The following is a 21,582-nucleotide window of genomic DNA, read 5'->3' as shown; positions in this document are numbered from 1 at the left end:
GACCTCACTTCCGCCTCTAGCCACGCCCCTTCCCCCTCCCCCTCATCCTGGCGCCTCTTCAATCATGCCCCGCCCGCTTCCTTCCCCCCACCTGACAGCCCGCCCCCACCCCCTCCACACTCCTACTTCCGGCCCCCTTTCGGAGCCCTGACGTGTTCCGTCTGCGCATGCGCCGCACTCCCTGCCCGGCTGCTTCCTTCCCCCCCCACTCCCCGCTAGTACTTATGCCCGGCTCTCGGCTCGCGCACCCTGTCAGCCAGCTGCGACCTAGCGGCCACCACCAGACCCGCGCGTCCAGGCTGGTGGGGCCAGAGGTGAAGTGGCAGTTGAGGGAACGTTGGTGAGTACTGAGGGCACTTTGGTGACCGCTGAGGGCACGTGAGGTGTTGGTGCCGGGTATTCATCCATCCCCGGTGTCGCCCACGCCCGCTTCCCTGGGGATGCGTCTGCCGGCTCTTCTCCCCCCGTCTTGGTGCAGCGGAGCTCTGGACCTGGGACTTGTGAGTGACCCCGTCCCCCTGCCACAGGTCTGCGTGGGCACGGCAGGGGGGAGCTGCGCCCTACCAGTCCCGCCCCTTCCCTCCTTGGACGGAGACCTCCGCCGCGGGAGAGTTGAGGGCGCACGGGAGGGTGAGGGTCTGGCTTCGGGTTTGGGTTCGGGGGTTGCCCGAACACGTGGGTCAGGCTCATGCTTCATTCTGGATCCTCTTCTAGAACGCCCTCCCAGACATGAAAATGGCTTGGCGATCTGCCCCCTTCCTCCCTGATGAATTTTGGCGCCGGTCAGGAGTCTCTGGTTCATTCTTTCCTCGGAGGTAAGATCGGGGTCCCCTAGGGTCAGGGCCCAGGTTAGGGTAGGGTACGTTCCCGGGAGGAGACAGGGTGAGCAGCAACAGCAGGGCCGGTGTCCCCCAGAGGGCTGAGTGGAGAGAGAGGGACAGTGTGCGCGCCAGGTTGAGAGTTTGGGCGAGCGGGCCGGCCGGGTGCGTGGGAGATGCAGAGGACGGGCTTCCGAATCCCCTCTGCGGCTCCACCCTTGCCTTGGAAGTGGCAGGGGCCCCTCTGGGCTTCTTCCGGGTGGAAGATCCTGGGCTGGGTAGGAGCTCCGATTCTGTTCCTGCTGAAACGTAGCGGTGTGCACCCTGAGGGCAAGAACCATGGCAGGGTTCAGTGCGGGAAGACACAGCCTCTGAAACAACAGCCATGCAGTGCAGCGATGTGCCCAGAGGGCCGAGTTGAGGCTGGGTGTTCCTGTTGTAATCGGGCTTAGCGTTTGGCTCCTGGGTCTTGCCAAGCGTCTCAGGGAGGTCGGGGTTTGGGTTCCTGATCCACTTCTGCAGGCCCTTCCGAGCCTCGTATATGTCACCACGAACTCCCGGCTTCCTTCCCGAAGCAATCTCACGTGGCCACCACGCCAGCTCAGTTCCTGTCCCAAAGGTGGAGGCGTGGTGCTGTGAGAGGCCAGAGCCATGGCTAGGGTCAGGCTGAACGCCTGGGAGGGAGCAGGGGACGACCCGAGAGCGGTGCAGGGCTCTCCCCTGAGGGCTCAAGTGAGGGTGGGGGCTCAGTCGAGTGAAGTTGGTAGGGTGCGCTGAGCTTTCAGGGCGGGCTTCGAGGGCCTGCAAACTACGGGCTCAGGATCTCCTCTGGTTGGCACAAGGCTCGCGTGGAAATATCCTGGTGAACGTTGGGTTTTTTTGCTCACGGGATTCCGTGCCTTTCAAGTGCCCCAAGTCACTTCGCTCCACACCTGTGTGATGGACGCCCCTAGAGCCAGAGGCCTGTTGAGAATTAGGGTTCGGATCCCGGTGGTGGCAGGGGGCGAGCCGTGAGAGGTGCGGTGATCTCCACTGCTGGACATTTGAGGGCGCACGGGAGGGTGAGGGTCTGGCTTCGGGTCTGGGTTCAGGGGTCGGCTGAACCTGTGACTCAGGCTCTTGCTTAGTTGGGATCCTCTTCTAGAGCTCGCCCCAGCCTGGACATGGAAACGGCACGGTGATCCTCCGCCTTCCTCCGTGGCGTATTTGGCCTAGTCAGGAGTCTCTGGTCCGGTCTCTCTTCAGAGCTGAGAGCCTGAGGTTAGGGTCGGGAGAGGTCCCGGGAGGAGAGAGGGTCAGGGTGCGTGTCAGGGGGAGTGTTTGGACCAGGGGGCTGGCCAGGTGTGTGGGCGCTGTGGGGGATGGGGTTCCGTGCCCCCTTCTGTAGCCCCGTCATTGCCTTGGCCGTGGCATGGAGGACCTCCGGGCTGCTTGCAGAATCGTTCTGGGGTTGGCATGGGCCCTGCTTCTGTTCTTTACTGAGGCCTCGGAGGTTGGCCACCTGAGGGCAAGAACCATGGCTAGGGTTAGGATGAAGCCGCTGGAGGACATAGCGCCTGAAACCACAGCCGTGCACTGATCTGCCCAGAGGGCTGAATTGAGGGTGCCCGTTTGTGTTCTGAACAGGCTCAGCGTTTGGCTCCAGGGTGTGGGCAAACGTCCCAGCGAGGCCGAGGTCAGAGCTTGCGATCCACTTTTGCAGGCCCATCTGGGCCTTGTACGGGTCACGATGAACTTCTGGCTGCCTGCCTGGAGAAGTCCCAGGGAGCCAGACAGCGAGCCACATTCGGTGCACTCAGGTGGCACGCGGCATCCCTGGAGACCACGGCGAGGGCTGGGTTCAGGTCCTGGGAGGCGGCAGAGGCTGAGCCCACAGCAGTGCAGACTCTCCCCGGAGGGCTGAGTGGAGGGCCCTGAGTAGTGGGCGGGAGAGGCTGCGGGGCGGGCTTCAGGGGCCGGCTAAGGCTGTGGGCCCGGCGGAGGCTTGTGCTCAGGATCTCCTTCTGTAGGCACACGCCTGGCCCACCACAGACATCACGGTGAACGTGAGGCTTTTTTGCTGAGCGATCCTGTGCCCATCAAGTGCCCCAAGTTACTACTCTCCTCACACCTGCGTGGTGGACCCCCTTAGAGCCGGAGGCATGGCTAGGGTTAGGGTTTGGCTCCCGGCGGTGGCACGGGTCGAACCACGAGAAGGGCGGTGAAATCCCCTGCGGCAGAGTTGAGGGTGCGCGTGAGGGTTTGGGCTCGGGGGTTGAGTGGGTATGTGGGACAGGCTTACGCTTTAGCTCTGGATCCTTTCCTAGAGCTTCATCCTGGACCTGAAAAAAGTCACTGTGATCTTCTGCCTTCCTTTCTGATGAGTTTGGCGCCAGTCACAGGTCTCTGATCCGTTCTTTCTTCTGAGGTAGGACAAGGGCCCCCCTCAAGTCAGAGCCACGGTTAGGGTAGGGGTAGGTAGTTCCTGGGAGGAGACCTGGTCAGAAATATCATCAGGGCCGTGTTTCCCCCTCTGGGCCCAGTTGAGGGTGAGGGTGAGGGTTGTGTGTCAAGCTGAGGGTCTGGGCTAGGCGGGGCAGCCGGCAGAGTGTGTGGACGATGTATAGGATTGGGTTCAGGATCCCCAACTCTAGCCCCGTCATTGCCTTGGAAATGGCACAGGGAACCTCACATCTCCTCACGGGATTATTCATTCTGTGCCGGGCATTGGCCTGATGCTATTCTTTGCCGAGACCCCCCGCCCCGAGAGCCAGAAGCACGGTTAGGGCTAGGATCAAGCCAATGAATGACAGAGTTTCCGAAAGGACAGTCGTGCAGGGGTCTGCCCTGAGGGCTGAGTTGAGGGTGCCTGTCAGTGTTCTGGTCAGGCTTTGCGTTTGGCTCCAGGGTCTGGCCCAGTGTCTCAGGGAGGTGGAGGTTTGGGCTCACGGTCCACTTCTGCAGGAACCGTCCAGGCCCTTGACGGGTCATGCCAACCTTCTGGCTTCTTCCCTGAAGAAATCTCATGTGGCCACCACAGCGCCAGTGTGGGTCCTGGCCCACAGGGGGCGCGTGGTGCCCCCAGAGGCCAGAGCCATGGCCTGGGTTAGGTTTGGGTTAGGTTTAGGTCATGGGAGGGGACAGGGGATGAACCAACAGCAGAGCAGGGCCCTTCCCTGAGGGCTGAGGAGAGGGAGCTTGATGGGGCTCAGGTGACCCTGGGGGGCCGGCTTCGAGGGCCGGCTAACTCTGCGGGCCAGGCGGGCCAGCGGGAGGTTTGGGTCCAGGCTGTCCTTCTGGAGGCCCAAAGCCATGTGGGAGTGTCACGGTGAATATCAGGCCATTTTGCTCGGTGACTCCATGCTTCTTGAGTGCCCCAAGTCACTTGTCTCCACACCTGCCCAATGGACACCCCTAGAGTGAGTGAGGCACAGGTGGGGTTACTGGTTCAGATCCTGGTGGTGGCAGGGGGCGAGCCGTGACAGGTGCGGTGATCTCCCCTGCAGGAGGGTTGAGGGTACATGGGAGGGTGAGGGTCTGGCTTTGGGTGTGGGTTCGGGGGCTGCCCAAACACGTGGGTTAGGCTCATGCTTCATTTTGGATCCTTTTCTAGAACCTCCTCCTGGACACGAAAACAGCATTGCGATCTGCCCCCTTCCTCCCTGATGAATTTTGGCGCCAGTCAGGAGTCTCTGGTCCACTCTTTTCTCGGAGGTAAGATTGGGGACCCCTAAGGTCAGGGCCAAGGTTAGAGTAGGGTGTGTGAATGAGAGAGAGAGAGAGAGAAAGAAAGAGCACAAGAGTGAGTTGTGGTGGGGCAGAGGGAGAAGGAAATACAGAAAGACGCGGTATTCAGGCGCCCCACTATCAGTATAGAAACGGACTGTGATATCAAACTCAGGAACCCTGAGGTTATCACCTGAGTGAAGTCAGTAGTTCAGATGAGTGACACTTCCAGGTGTCCAGTTAATGAAAATGATTCTTCTATCAGCACAAAAATACAACTGCTAGATAAACATCTTCAGACATGTGCTGTCTCCATTTTAAAAGAGAAAAACTCATAGTCACTGAAGAATATTAATGCTAATTTGAAACAAAAAGGTGTGATTCTTTTCTTATATAAGTACATGATTGAAAGCATGAAAAGGCCAGTAGGAAATCTGATGTAGCCTACCTTCTCACTTGTATTTTATTTCACTATTTCTGTCCATCTGAAAGATAGTTTTTTAAAGAGGGAAGAGCAAGTATGTACTACAGACAGGAGAAGACATACCTATAGATTACAGAACAAGATCCTGGCAATGAAGAATCAGGGAGGGTCTGAACTAGGGACACCCTAGAGCGAGTTTCCTAAATTCACAGCAGGCATCGGCCCCAGGGCCCTGGGCACCTGCAGCCACAGGCAGCTGGGGATTCAGGTGCACAGGAAGCAGCCTGGGGGATTTGCTGGAGGCGGGGCAGTTACTGGGGTGAGCTGCGCTGACCCTGGGGGCGGTATAAGGGATGGATCATGATGACAACAATGGCGATCAATCCTGTGAAGTAAGAGAGGAGGAACTGAGTGTGTCAGAAAGTGCAGGAACCTGCAGGGAAAGGGAGAGAACAAAAGTTGTTTCTTTTCTGTTCAGGAATACTCAGCAACCCCCCTTCATTTTGGACATGTGGGGATAGTATCTGTCTGATTTACCCCCTTCCTTTTTACTTTCCATTAAGTCAGAAATAGAAATAAATTGGCTTGATGACAGTTAATCTCTTAAAATTAGAAGACAGTGGGCTCCCTCACCCTCTCTGTTGCTTCTCTTCCACATCCTACTTCACTAACCTGAAGCCCCACCTTGTCCAACTCCATACTTTCTCTTCCAGTAACCCCACTTCCCACTTGACGCTCCCTACACCCTTTGTTTGCTACCGATGTTCATGGGAGGCCCTCCCCTTCCTTGCCAAGAATTGACCCTGACTACTATATATCCACATAGTGCTTTATATGCTCCGCAGTTTTTGAAAATAAGGAAAGCAAATCAATTACATAATCAGTTTGAAACCCATGACAGCAGCCCCCTTGCCTCCCTGAACAGACTCTGTGCATCATAATTATTTGTCTTCCCTTCTGCCCACCGGGGGCTGAGCTGGTTACCTTTCCTGAAGAATTTCTCTCCTCATTATGTTTTCATTCATTCGCTCCTCCTGATCTCCCTGGGCATCATTTCCTCCAAACTTCTACATTCACTCAAAATCGACACCGCAGAGTCCCACTTCCAGAAGCCACATCCACAGAAATGTCTTCATTCTGGGTCCACAGGTGTGGGGAGGGTTCTCACACAGCAAAATTGAATATAAAAAAATAAACCTGGTTCACAATATATTGCTTCTAATGCCGTGCATTGCAATCCTGAGCACGTGTTCACTGGAGTGAGGTCACTGTGTTGACAAAGATCCCCTTAAGGGTTCGCTGTAAATGACACCTTGCAGAACAGGACGATATGGGTTAATCTCATTGGTAGAAAGTTGGCATACCCATGGACAGATATATATTCACTTAGGAATGGCAGAAAAAGTCTGAATACATACCCATAAAAATGGGTTCTATACTGGACAGAATTGGAAGGACAAAAACTTTGTTTCAAATGTTGTTTACATTCCACAACATATTGTGGATTCATTGTTTCCTGTCATAGAATGACTCCATGTTCAATAATATCTACGTTCATATGTAAAATACTTCCGTAAGGAAGGCCCGGGATAGAGAAGCCGAGACCTAATGTGGCTCAAAAGACTTTAGCATGGGAATGAAAAACTAAATATTTTATCTGCTATTTGAAGTTCACGGATTCACTAGTATTGTAAATCATATTCTAATGTCTAAAGAAACCCAATGAAATGTAAAAATGTTTTCTTCAGGGAGAATTGCACTTTTCTTCAAATATAAAGTCGATTTCCAGGGGCACCAGGGTATCTCAGTTGGTTAAGCTTCTGACTTTGTCTCAGGTCATGATCTCATAGTACATGGGGTCGAGCTCCATCTCTGGCTCTCTGCAGTCAGCACAGAGGCCGCTTGGGACCCTCAACCCTTCTCAAAAATAAATAAGTTAAATAAAATAAAATATGATGTCCAAATAAAGGATTTCATGGAAAGAATGGCAAGGTACTTTAAAGATTCCTGTCTCAGAACTTGTAGTTCAAGGCAGAGATTTACCATGAGGGCGATAAGTAGAGAGCTAGAGAGTTGATGCTGGCTTTTATCTTAGTGATTTCATTCTTCACTTCAGTGCAGCGTAACTAATAGGCGGACCCTGCGCACTGCATATGTCCATGTCAAGGGGCTCCGTCCGTGATCTGTCCTGATGGGCCAGTGGAGGACATGATTCCCTGCCGGAACAACTTTGCGTCTGCATTAGGTTTCCTTGTCCTGTACCCATTCTGGAAGCCTTTCTAAACGTGTTTCCTTCCACAACAGTTCATGGGGGTGGAGGCAGGAGTTGAGTGTGACGCTATCCTTCCACTTGGCCATGTGCCAAAAGCCAACGTGTCCTGCACCACAGACTTGGAATGGTTTTACAGGTAGTAAGCTGTAAGACTGCACTATCCACGTGGCAAGATAACAAACTGGCTTGCAGTTGTTTTGGCCTGCTTTCCTAGTGAAAGGTGGGTTTATTCCCTCCCTGGGATCAGAGAGAACGCCTGGGCTTACATGACATGGACAGGTACCCTGAAAACAATGCTGTGAACTTCCGCGTTTATGCTGTGAAAATTCCGTGAGCCCCTACCAGGTCACCTGTTTCACTCTCCGCCTTTAAGAAGCCCACCTGCACTGAGAAAGCCTGTGCCAGCGGGAGGTCTTATGGAGGTCCTGCAGCCAAAGGCAGTTTTAAGAACAAACATGAGAAAGAGTCCTATCCAGAGGATTCCAGCTCAGTGCCAGCGGGTTCCTTTCTGAGGCCCCAACATCATAGAGCAGAAAAGATGCATCCCCATATTCCCTGTCCAAATTCCTCAATCTATGCCCATGAACAAGGTCAAGCGAGTGTCTCCTGCCAGCATTTGGAAGGGGATGGTGTTTTGAAAACATTTTAGTAGTCAGCACAACAAGAATAAGGGACTGCTGCAAAATCTAATGCTATCGTAGAATCGACATTAACATGAGAGTTTCCATCCTGTCCCATTCTCTTTCCATCTAGATTCTGCCTCTGGAAGTCACAAGTGTTAACATTTCTGGGCATCCTTTGGGATGTATTCATTCAGGAACCATTTACCACTGACACCACAACAAGCATTTTCAGGAGTTTGTACCTAGATTTACTGACCTACTCTTCATGTCTTACTTCACAATGACTCCAGTTATTAGATACAGAAAAGCTCTCTCCCCACTTGAAAGCATTCTTTATTCAGAGCAATGTAATGTTAGCAGATCTTTGCCAACCAACTGCCTTACAGAGAGGTGATCCTTGGAGAAAATAGAGCACCGTGTGCATTGTGCCAGTTTTCTACCTCATTCATGACCCATTCGATTGCTTCCTTCTAGATACTTGGATGAATCTGCATTTAGAGAGTTTTGTTGCATGCATTCTATTCCTTGAAGGGTACATACTGCATTTTAAATATGGCAACACTCTCCGTTCATGTGATGATATTCACTTGTTCCATGTTTTCTGTGGCTGCTCACCTCCATACCTGTGGTGAGCTTTCATGGCCAAATGGGGAGGATGATGGTAATTAGTGGATTATGATGAAGAGTCAGAACACATATTTAATTCTATAGTTCCATTTTCCTTATTCTCATAAACAGGGAAGAATATGGTGTGGGACAAGGAATCAGGTTTTGAAAGAAAACATACTGTCTTAAATGACACACTTGCTTCTGAGGACACACACTAGGCCAGACAGGAGCAAGCTGGGCCCACAGGATGTAGAGGTGCCTTCACTCTGAAAGTTCTATTATGACCTTTCACTCTGAAAGGTCTATTATGGCCTATCACCATGATAATTTTTTATGAATTTTGATGAATCCTGCAACTTGAGTTTTGTCCTAACTATAACTGTGAGCTGAGCTGTTGCAGTTTACTATAACTGTGTGAGCTGAGCTGTTGCATTTTCCTATAATTGTGTAAGCTGAGCTGTTGCAGTTTGGTCATTGGTGAGAAGTTCCCCATGATGGGAAACTTGAATTGCTGTACTTTTGGTATGTTCTTCTTGGTTTTCTGAATTCTGTTCTTTCAAGTAGGCTATTTTTTACTGAACGTTTCTCTGTGTTTTCCTCTCCACCTCTAATTTGTCAACTGAGTTTTAGGAAATGTAGTATCTTGTTTTGTTCTAATAGTTAATTTGTACTTTTGAGTTTTCATTGGAGCTGGCTTTCATAAAGATCTTTCTCAATACAGAAAACTGCTATTTTTGAGTGCACAGAATGTACACAGTCTTATTGAGAACACACACAGCAGACACACTACACTGCTCTCATTGGATCAGGGGAATCTTGATGCCACACCAGCAACAGACATGACAGGGAACGGGATTAGAACTCAACTCTTCTCAGTGTAGACTTCAAAATCGGAACATAAATATGAGTAGTCTAAATAGCAACATTTGCAGAAGGAAAGAATCTGGGATTTCTTGGGTATTTTCCTGGGTTGATACAGAAGGCGCCATGAGCTGTCTGGGTGATGCCTGAGTGCAACACAGAAGGGACATGCCATTGGGTCTGTCGAATGAATATTTGGCAACTAAGTAATGGACTCTCCGATGACCATCAAAGAGCAACCTGTGGTTGGGTCTCCAGGCTGTGCATAAAGAGGTAGCCATCCAAGAGAGACAGGAATTTCTACTCTGTACCTACAGTGTCCAGATAGGATAAAGAGACCTCAGGATAATGACTAGATGTGGGAAAAGGAAGTAGCAAGTAGAGTCCCTCACATCTCATTACCTCCTCAAAGTCTTAGAAACTGCCCATCTGCCCTCTGCACCAGAAGACTTTGACTATTTTCCAAGCCCCATGGAAATGCAGTTAGAGAGATTAGTTTTCCTGAGACGGCTTATTTCCCTAAGATGAAGGTCTTCCGTGACATTCCTGTTTCCATAAACTGGAATGTCCTTATCCTCTAAAAGCTAATCTCGTATGGTATGAATATACCATGTTTTCGTCCAAATTGCTGTGTCGATGGGCACTGGACTACAATTTCTGTATCCTGACTATAGTGTACAGACTGCAGTGAACGTGGGATTGCAGGTATAACTTGGACATAATGATTTTATTTCCTTTGGATGTATACTGAGTTGCACGATTACTGGATTTCATGGGAGTTCTATGTGCCATCATTTGAGTATACTCCAAGAGAGACTTCCGTGATGGCTGCACCACTTTGCATTGTGATTAACCACAGTCAGCGCTTCAGATTTTGCCCATCGTTATCAATCCCTGCATTTGGTGTTTGCTTTTTGGTGTTCGGTTTGGGTCCCAGCCATGCTGACAGATGAAGTGATAGCTGATAGATGAAGTACGTGCATTTGCCTCGTGATTAGTTATGTCAGTGTCTTTTCCTCAATCTGCTGGCCATGGATTTTGTTTTTCTTTGTGCAAGTCTATTCCCCATCCTCAAATTTGGCTAGTGGCTCACTCTTCCCATTTTGCGAATAAACGCTTTTTCCAATAGATAGATGGTTTGGCAATAATTTCTTGTACAGTGTAGGCTGCCTTCTCAATCTGTGGATTGGTGAAGAGACGACCCTTGGCCCGCGTGTAGTCTTGACGAGTCCGCCATAAATGTGAGAGATTCCTTGGGGCCTCTCGGTTCCTGTCCATGGACTATCCCCCTGTTCAGGGATCCCCGTACCATAGTGCTTGCTTTGTGTGACTTTCTCCTGAGTTTTCCTATCCGCAAGGATGGAGCCACCGCCTTGTCCTTCATTCCCAAGGATCTCTTGGCTATGTGGGTAACTTTGTGCTTCCAGATGTATTTTACGGTTTTCGATATCTAGGAAATGACATTGTGGCTTCGCTTGGTGTGTCATTGAACCTACGATCATTTCTTCTAGGAAGTGGCTGTTGACTTTCCTCTTTTGGTGTCGGAGGGCCTCAAGTGGTGCCTGGCAGGAGCCTAGGAACTCCTGACTTCCTTAGACATCAAAAGTCTGATCTGGCCCACAATTAACGTCAGAGGAATAAGCAGGGGTGCAGAGCTATGTCTTCTTCATCTTTGGATTTTTGTACTGTGCGATTGAGAGTGGAGTCTGCCTAAAATCAACCTTACACAATCACTTCTTCACTCAGTGCCCTACACGAAAATAATACAGTAGCAGAAAACCTCTGATGGCTCCCTCCCACCAGCCACATTTCAAGTGTCCCGTAACAGTTGGAATTTCTGGATGGAACATGCAGAGGGGCAAGGTCTAATGGGCATGTAAAAATGATAGTACGATGGTGATTCCTGCAGTTTCTCTATCTCATGGAAGGTCTGAAACTGCGATCCATGTCTTCCTGAAGGGCTCCACCTACGCCGAGCCCAGTGACCATCTCCGAACCAACTGAGAGTCCAGGCAGATGCTCTCTGACCCTCGGAAACCTCAACTTGAGTAGGACTGCCGGGCCAGCCCCTCTCGCTAAGAAGATTTCTCATATTTGTGTTCCTACAGCTTTAACCCTGGAACTCTTGGTAAACACAAAATACGGGATTATAGATGACATTGGAGGTAGGGAGCAGCACTCAGGAGCAGTGGGAGAGGGCTGAAGGTTCAGTGGGGTTGCACCAGATGCTCTAGAGATGGAAGAAACTGGACAGGACACCAGAAAGGAGAGGGAAATGGGTGTAGGAGTCTGATTTGTTTTTTCAGAGGTCACAGACATACTGTCGATGAAATCGTGTCCAGGGGCATTGAGGGGGCTGTGTTTGTAATGACTGTTTCTAACTTTGCTCTTCTGAAGAAGCATCATTCCCATCAATTTGGCACTTCCGTCCCTTTGCCATTGCCAAACGTCAAAGTTTGGTTAGCACCCATCAGGCATTGTACTTGAGGGATTCGTGTCTTTCGTCTCATTGACCCACAATGCACATGGCCTGAGAAACAAACCGCCAGCAGTCAAAACACAGGACAGTAAGGCAGGAGCCTTGATGACACTAGGATGTAGCCTTCCTTTAGCCCTGGGAGGACCATGGAAGGGTCGCTTTTTTCATGCCAGCCATGGGTCCTGCAGGGAAGCCTCCACCCCAAGACCTCAAAAGGCATGCTCCAAAATAAACCCTAGACCTGTTGTAAGATTTGCCCCAATCAACACACCACACGATCCCCTGTGAAGCACCCAACCTTTCCTGTTCTCGGCGTTTCACTCGTAGTACATCACTTGTAGCCCCATCACAGCACACGACTGCGCACAGCATATTAACATGTTCACAACTCAGAAGGAGAAACTGAGGAAGGGCGCCCTCTCCTACCTCTCTTGGGTTTGTGCAGATCCTTCTTGTGATGTCAACCCTGGGCCATCATTTGTGGTGACCATGCTTCACTGTGTTTCTATTGACGACCCTGCTAAGTAACAGTATTTGCCCACAACACCCCACTGCACACAGTTTTCAGTGCCAACCAAAGCTCAACATTTTCTTCAGTCCACTTTTGAGGCATGAGATTGCTCAGGCAGCTGGTGAGTAGGGAGACTAGGGAGAGTGGAAGGGTCAACCATGAGTAGAGTGTGATGATGTGTTCTATGGCCTCTGCCAGCAAGAGGCCAACCCCCATACTCTCTCTGTATTTCCCAGTCATCTGCTGGGTCTGTTGCTTCCCGACACCCAACAGCACCAGTACGAAAGCAGGTCCACTTCTGCTCGCATGTCACAGTGAATCTGCCCTCTGCTACCAGGAGACCTTGACTATTTTCCAATCCCCATGTGAATGCAGAGATTGGTTTTCCTGACATTGCTTATTTCACTGAGATGAAAGTCTTCCATGACATTGCCATTTCCATGAACCGAGTGGCCTCATCTTCTAAAATTAAATAATCTTCTGTGGTAGATTTCATCCATATTGCTGCGTTGATCGGCACTGAACTAAAACTTCCATATCCTGACTCTGGTGTACAGACTGCAGTGAACATGGGATCACAGGTATAACTTGAACATAATGATTTCATTTCCATTGGATGTGTACCAAGGTGCATGATTACTGGATTTCCTGGGAAGTCTACGTGCCATCATTTGAGTATATGCTGGGAACCACATTGACCTTACGGATGACATGGTCACAGTAAGGAAATGGCAGACATTTGCATGGCTCCTGCCATGAGAGATGAAACTGGTATCTCCTTCTTCTACTACTGCTTATGTGAAATTAAGCTGTTGCTATTGATTAGGCCTCACAATGTTCCAAATCAGGTCGATATTCCCCACACAGTTACCGCATAAGAGAAGGCATTTTCCTGTCCCTGCATAAGAGATTTTGGATCAAAACATTGTGAATATTTGACAAAAACACTTCTAATGAGCCCCTGACACCCAAAACAGAAGGGGTGTTATAAACAAAAGATTTACAATTAACTCTGGCCCGGAGAAGAAGAGCCTAACTTAAGAGATAAGAAACAGACAAGGACTGGACATAAGTTGCTGCATCTATCTTTGCTGTTGGAGTCAAAACCCTTGTACTGACCTCAGCTATGAGGATGGATAATAAATTAGAAACCCAGGTACAAGGTCAACACACATAGGACCCCCATTATGCTTAACATCAATGAAAGGACTTTCTCTAGCAACTTGTTAACATTCTTTCTCTTGTAATTAATGAGCTAGATAAAATAACTCCCAGCCTATCTATATACAATGTAACCTATGTTTTAATTTTAGTGTTACTAAAATAATATGTATATTATCCTGTTTTTTACTAAAAACATCTTGTTATTCTCTTGGTTGTAAAATTTACTTAACCTTACTCTAAGTGCATTACATGACTTGGTTATAACTTGTTAATTAAAAACAAAGTCACATTTATTGGCCAAAAACCAACCCATACAAAATAAGATAGGTTTGTTACTTTCTTAATCTTGGGGACTGATGCCAAAAATAAATTGGGATCTTTCTACAAAAATACTTCTGTAAAACTTGTTTCTGTACACCTTTGATGATTAAAGCACCTTATCACTAAGAATTAGGAACTGTAAGCAATTTGTTTTCTGATGTCATGTTATTGCCTAACCAATGAAAAAGACACCAAAGCAGACTGAACAGAGATGCCTGCCTGGTGACCAAGAAAGAAACTTCATATCTCTCTCTCGCACGCACACGCACGGGTGCCAACACCGTTTCTCCTTCAGGGGACCCTGGACCTACTGGAGCTGGACTCTGGCAGCCACCAAGCCCCCTCCCCCCAACAGCTTTGCTAACTTTAACCATCTTGGCAATCTGGCAGTCCCAGTACAAGCTCCAGACTTAACCTCTACCAACGCACAGCTGTGTGGGAGCACAATGCTGTTTTTTGCACACATGACATGCCATGTTCCACCTCTGGCATCTCTGTCAGCTGGGCTTTGGTGGCACCTCTGGGGTCATCCCTATCTGCACAGCTGCTGCTCCCCGAGACTGGAGCCATCATCAGGATGCCCAGCACTAGGCACAGCCCACCTTTTGCTAATGTCCCTCCAGACCCATGTCTTTTCAAGGATCCGCAGCTCCTTTGGGTAATGACAACCTGGGCTCAACGTGTCTTCCCCATGCCCATCCCCCACCCCAGCTCCATGTCCGAAGCGCTCAGCTTCAGGAAAGGCCTGAGGGGGACACCGAGCACCTCAAGACTTGTTTGGGGAGGCTGAGGCCTGAACCTCAGAGTCCTGCCAACCTGTAGCACCTCTGTTTCATCTGCAGAGAACAAGACTCCCCCGGGAGACACGTCCCTTCTTGTCCCACATCAAACCACCTGGAATTCCCCAGGCACGCACAGCTGTTCCTCCTACTGGAGGAGACATCATCATTGACAACACATGTGCCCGACGAAACTTCTGTTCCTCCCCACGTTCAAATCACCGTAGCACCACCTGGTGCAAACGCACCCCTGCAGTGAGAGGGGCAGCGCCACACCTGCATGAGCCTCTCTTAGTTCCACCTTTAATCAGAGCACTTGGGTTCTACCTGTCCAGAGCACAGGGCCAGTTCCAGTGAGAGGGACTGGGATAATAACCACGGTGGAGAATCAGTCTTCTCTTCCTGCACCTGCTCAGCACCCTTGGGGGCCAAGTGACCGAGCAAACCAGTCACTGTTAGAGAAGCCTGCACCACATGTCTGGAGGTACTTCTGTGCCTGCCTCTGTCACCCCCTCAGGCCCAGCTGGCCAGGGCATTTCTGTTGCTGTCAGAGGGGCCGGCACCACGTGTGTAGCTGGAGGAACGATTGTCCATGAACACAGGGCACCTGGGGTCCACGGGTCAACAGGACAAGGAGTGTAGTAGGGGGACAGAACAACACCAGTTTTTGGGGACACTGTTTTGAGTGTCACTCGGAGCAGTGGGGATGCTCATGGCTAGAGCACTTCTGTTGCAGGCAGATGGGACATCACTTTTAGGAAGACACTTGCAGCCTTGCCTCAGTCAGAATACCTGGGCCTTCCCAGACTGGACCCCAGTCCCCTTGACTTTGAAAGAGCCACCACTATGGAGAAAACACCTGTGCATCAGGCACTTTTTTCATGTACCTTTGAGCAAATCAAATGTGTCTCTTCAAGGAGTCCAACCAGGAGCAGCCTTGCTTTGGGGTATCCCTGGCTCCTGCCCAGGGGTTCTTTGGGAACACAAGCGTGGGGGCAGCAACCCATTAATTTTCTATCTGTGCAAGAACTAGGTGCTCAGCGACTTGGAAACAAGCCTTCCTCTACAAATGGCAGCAGCCACTGTCCCCACTGATGAATGTTCTGTGCTGGGAACGCTCTCAGGCCCTTCTAGTTATGTTAATCTGAACCTGTGTTTTGCTTCTTTAGAGCGTGGGGGAGGCCCACCAGCTTGGCGTTCGTGTGTGTATCGAAGACTGTGGGCTCCAATGAGGCTGGTCAGAAGTCAACACACTGCCTGGGAAAGGTCCACTGTGGAGAGAAGGGAGAGATATAAATATCAACCATGCAACCCTTGGGTTTCCCCGTTGGCATGAAGACTCTGGCTCTAGGCAAGTTTTCTTCTAGTGTTTAAAAAAAATAATGTTAAAAAGTTTTTTTCTACTGTTTTTTATTTTAGAGAGAGAGAGACAGCATAAGCAGGGGAGGGTCAGAGAGAGAGGGAGACACAGAATCTGAAGACAGGCTCCAGGCTCAGAGATAGCTGTCAGCACAGAGCGTGATGCTGGGCTCAAACCCACAAACTGTGAGATCATGACCTGAGCCAAAGTTGGCTGCTTCACTGACTGAGCCACTCAAGCGCCCCCAAAATTTTAATGTTTTATTTATTTTTGAGAGAAAGGGAGACAGAGTGCAAGCTGGGGAAGGGGCAGAGAGAGAGGGAGACATAGAATCCAAAGCAGGCTCCAGGCTCTGAGCTGTCAGCACAGAGCCCAGTGTGGGGCTGGAACTCACAAACTGTGAGATCATGACCTGAGCCAACGTCAGAAGCTTAACCAACTGAGTCACCAGGCGCCCAGTTTTCCTCTAGCTTAAAACAGAGCGGGACACCCACTGCCACCTACAGCTGTCTCCTTCCTCTGACCCATTGGCTTCTATGGGTCCTCGCCTTTATTTCCCAGATATAATATCCATACACATTTGGTGTTCTTGCTTAGGCACTTTGCTTCTTTCATTTAACGAGGGAGGAAGAACTGACCTATAGAAGTGGCGATGGGTTGATCCAGATATAACTCTGCAAAGCTGCTGGGGCCCAGGAAACAGCACATGGAGGTGTCCCGCTAATGGCAGCATGGGCTGACCTCTGAAGTCTGTGAGGTGAGTGTGAGGAACAGCGGCCCAGGAGAGCGAGATGTGCAGGCGGGGACCACAGGGCGTGATTCTCACTCTCCTCTTCCTCGTGTGCTTCTCCTGAATATTTGCCTCCGCCAGAGGCGCCTCACCCCACTAAGCTGTTTACACTGTACAACTTCAGTCATTTGTAAATAGTTCAATGTCTTCCTCAAATTTCAACACCGGCTATTGCCCCCACGGGTTCACACTTTGACCAGGGATGACAGGCTTGATGGGAAAAAGGAAGACTCATGCGTGCTTTATAATTTTGTAAAATTTAAGTAGGGGGATCAACCTACAGATATTGCTCTCACGCTGCTTTAAAAAATCAGAAATGATTCTCTATTCAGGCCAAACAATTGGGTAAGTTCTATTTGGAAAACCAACAAGCCTTCCACTCATCTGACCCACTGAAATATCAAATTGCAAGATACACAAGGTCATGCAAGCTTGGCTGACCTTAGGGCCATGCTGCGTCTCCACTAGACTTTATTGCTGAAAACAATCTTTTCTAATACATTTTCAACCCACAGAAGCCCTCTTCAGATGGGGGAAAGAAAGAATGCAGGCATTTCCCTTGGTTTCTTACCTATATTTTATTAAACATTTATTTGATGGTGACTCTCCCTACACAGTGTGATGGAGTCTAGTGATACAGAATTGACAGGTGCCCCTTTCTGGGGCACCTGGGTGGCTAAGTTGGTTAAGTGTTCGACTTCAGCTCCGGTCAGGATCTCATAGTTTGTGAGTTCCTGCCCCATGTCAGGTTCTGTGCTGACAGCTTAGAGCCTGGAATCTGCTTTGGATTTTGCCTCCCTCTCTGTCTGCCCCTCCCCTGCTCAGGCACGCACACACACACACACACACACTCACTCTCTCTCTCTCTCTCTCTCTCTCTCGCTCTTGCTCTCTCGCTCGCTTGCTTGCCCGCTCACTCAATAATAAACATTTTTTAAAAAGGTGTCCCTTGATGCACAGGAATTTGCAATATGGTAATAATTGGATGAATCAACCAAATATCACATGGGAGGGGGCAGTGGTAGGGATTTTGGAGCAGGAGCAAAGGACATAACATGAAGTCTGAGATGGGTAGAACTTTACATTTCAAGAAGAAGGAAGTGGCCCGGTAGAGAAGGACTACTAACAGGCTGGGGAAATACCACACAAAAAGTACGGGAACGAAGAACAATCATGACCCAGTGGACACCAGGCTGAACTTGTTCTCTGACTACAATATAATTAAAGTAGAATTAATAATATGAGTACAAATTCTCAAATATTCAGGAAGAATACAAAACACACTTTTTCATAACTAATGCATCAAAGACAAGGAAAATTGGAAAATTAAAATTTTTTTTAATGTTTGTTTATTTTTGAGATAGAAAGAGAGAGAGGGTGAGCTGGGGAGGGGCAGAGAGAGAGGGAGACACTGAATCCGAAGCAGCATCCAGGCTCTGAGCTGTCAGCACAGAGCCCAGTGTAGGGCTCAAACTTACAAACCGTGAGATCATGACCTGAGCTGAAGTCAGACACTCAACCGACTGAGTCACACAGGTGCCCCAGAAAATATTTCAAACTGAATGATAATTAAAAGAGAGCAAATAAAAATTTGTGAAAGAAATAAAACAGCTAAGCAGAATGCTTCAGAGAAATTTGCAAATTTAAGTGTTTATATTAAAAACAAGAATAATTGAAAACAATGGTTCAAGAGTCATCCTAAAAGCAATTAGTGTATATTAAATACAAAAGAAGTGGAAATCAAGAAATAAAACTAGGAGCAGAAATAGAGATTATGCAGCCTGAAAACTTAGCTAAAAGAGGAATTTTTAAAAGGCTGATGAAACTTTATAAGCACCTACTTAGACTGCAGGAGAGATAAAAAGAAAATACAAATTAGCAATATTATAAATATAAAACGGGGTCTGGCTGGCCATCTGAAAGGCAGAAAAATGATTAACAAGGGATCATAAACACCTTTCAAGGAAAAGATTTACACTTCCAATGTGTTTTTCCCCCTGATGAACTCTATAAAACCAAAAATGATATTATTTAACCAATATGACACAAAAGCTTTCAAAAATAGAGAAGGAAAGTTTGCTAACTCATTCCAGGGAGCCAGCATTACCTAGTACAAAACACAAAGGAAGAAATTGCAGGGTCTCCTGAATGACTCAGTCCATTAAGCATCTGTCAGTTGACGTGGACGCAGGTCATGATCTTACAGGATCAGGATCGGGTCCAGCATTGTGCTCTGTGCCGATAGTGCATAGCTTGCTTGGGATTCTATCTCTCCTTCTTTCTCTGCCCCTCTGCACTTGCTCTCTCTCTCTCTCTCTCTGTCTTAGATTAAATATATAAACTTTAAAAAAGCAAAAGAAGGAAAAGTGCTTTTAGGCACAGAAAACATGATTGCGCATGTAGAAAATCCAATGGCAAGTACAAAGAAACTACTAAGAAGCATGAAATGAATTGAGCAAGTTTGCAGTATAAAGGCCAACATACAAAAGGCAACTGTTTTGTCCCTGTACCAGCAAATCCCACCATGCATATACAGCACATGTACCACACATGTGTGTATATACACACCTCACAGCTGTGCACTGGAAAAAGTGATATTGGCAAGGTGTCAGTTTCAGTCAGGACCTTGGCAGACAGTCTGTGGAATTACTGAATGTGATGTGGGTGCCCTTGGGTAAGGCTTTTAAGCCTGGGCAGACCCAGTACTCACCTGATGTGTATCACCTTTGCCTGTCCCTGGGAGGCCATTCACAGACAGCTGTGTGACCGGCTGCACATCTTCGTTGACCAGGAAGCCTGCCGGGGCGGTGCTGACAACTGCTGCTCTCTGCAAAGGTAAAAGTGAGAAAGGGAAATGCAATGCATGCAGATGGAAAGCAAAGTAAAACTAGCTTTATTCATGAAATCACGATTCATGGAACACACATATATTGTAGAAAATCTTCCGGAACCTACAGAGAAACTACAAGAGGTGAGGTGATATTAGCAAGGTCCCAGAACACAAGATCATACATTGTATTTTCTGTAAACTACCAAGGGACGATTGAAAAATAAAATTCACAAACCCTGTTGAGTATGTACAAATAAATTGGCAAAAGCCATGTAAGACTTATATAGCAGTGGCTTCAAACTTGCTCTTAAAAGGGAGAGAGAGTTGGGGAGAGAGAGGGATGCAAAACTTGAGAGACTATTGAATACTGAAAACGAACTGAGGGTTGAAGGGGAAGGGGAAGGGGGGAAAAGAGGTGGTGGTGATGGAGGAGGGCACTTGTGGGGAAGAGCACTGGGTGTTGTATGGAAACCAATTTGACAAGAAACTATTTTTTAAAAACTTGCTCTTAAAAGACCACACAGTACATATTACAGGCTTTGTGGATCTCAGATCTCTGTCACAGATGTGTGTGTGTGTGTGTGTGTGTGTGTGTGTGTGTGTGTGTGTTACATCTATTTAAAATTGTCAGGATGATTCTTAGCTCTCAGGTTTCACAGAAACTGAACCCACAGGCCTCAGTGTTATACCAGTACAAAATATTGCTGAGAGAAAATTAAAAAGATCTGAATATACAGAGATACAGACCATCTTTGTGGCCTGGATAAGTCAGCATTAGTAAACTGTTGATTTTGACTAGGATAATGAAGCCTGGCCTGTGGATTTATTCTATGAAATGTTGGTGCTTTCAGGCCATGAGTTCCTAGGGCAGGTGACCCTGCCCAACCGAAGTGCACCCCTGTCCCTGCACCTGGGAAAAGACATGGTTTGCTGCAGCCTTCAGTTCTGGAAAACTTGACATGGAGATGTTCTGGCCACTTGCAGTCCCTGCCCTCATCTTCTGAGAGACTGAGGCCCAGTGTGCTCAAGGCACATGTACAAGTGGTGCAAATGAGCCCTCCCTGTGCTCAGTGCATGTGCTCATCACACGTGGGCCCCTGAGATAAGTACCTTAAGGACCAGTAAAAAAATAAAGTAATTCGTGAGGACTCACGAGGGTCTGATGGTTCAAGATGTGATCGTTAGAATCAAGACAGCTGGGGGCAAGCCCTGACAGGGCCACTACCACCTGTGTGAGCTGAGGAAAGTTCTAGGTCTTAGAGACTGTTTTCCCAAACTCCTAAAGCTAGGTGAAGAGGCTCTGCCCCTCCTGGAAAAGGGGATGTGGGGGCAGCATCAGGAAGGTCTGAGGACCTGGGTGCTACCTCAGGAGCCACTATGCCCAATTGCCGGTGTCCCAGGCTCAGGCCTTCCAGAGGCGGCTGTGTGGCTGCTGGCCTATGGGATGTGGGAGACCCATGAAGGATCCTGGAGGTAGTTGTTCCCGGCCCTGGCCTAACTGCTGACCTCTGCAGCAGCACCAGGAAAGAGGAACTGGGGGCTCTAGCGCCCAGTGCTGCTCTGTCCCGTGTCCCTCAGCACCTGGACACTCCCAGGCGACCTGGGGTCCTCCCTCCCGGGGCTCCCTCCCCCACATCCCCACATCCCGCTGTACCTGTCTGACTCTGCCGCTGAGCCCCGTCCCCGATTAGAGGAACCTGGGTCCCAGAACTTGTGTGTGACAGGTGCAGCCCTCAGGGATCCCAAGAGAAAGAGCAGAGGACACAGGGCACTGAGGCGACAGTTGGGCGCCACCCTGCTGTCTTGGGCAGTCCCCCCCAAGCGCTTATCACGGCTGTTCCCACTGCCTGAGGCCTGTGCGTGCCACCAGAGGCTACCAAACCCCGCAGGGCCAGACCATGGGCCTTGCCCTATGTTTGCCCTCATCGACTTTTCTGGAGTTCTTTGTCTTCTGCATGCCTGTTCTCTGTCACCGGCCCAGTGGCCCTCGAGAGACTTGGGTGAAGGGCATGCTGGCCGCCATTGGTTGCAAGCTA

General features: G+C 49.1%; 1 long non-coding RNA gene across 1 annotated transcript; it reads left to right on the top strand.

Moving 5' to 3' along the window:
- Window positions 1–18,266: 18,266 nt before the first annotated feature.
- Window positions 18,267–20,698, top strand: LOC115280545. The gene is made up of 2 exons (XR_003903833.1): window positions 18,267–19,551; window positions 20,398–20,698. It is a non-coding gene; the product is annotated as an uncharacterized LOC115280545 (long non-coding RNA).
- Window positions 20,699–21,582: the final 884 nt, after the last annotated feature.

The sequence above is a fragment of the Suricata suricatta genome, chromosome 16, assembly GCF_006229205.1.
Source record: "Suricata suricatta isolate VVHF042 chromosome 16, meerkat_22Aug2017_6uvM2_HiC, whole genome shotgun sequence".
In the NCBI taxonomy this organism is placed as follows: Eukaryota; Metazoa; Chordata; class Mammalia; order Carnivora; family Herpestidae; genus Suricata; species Suricata suricatta.
This window is presented reverse-complemented; position numbering and strand designations above follow the sequence as displayed.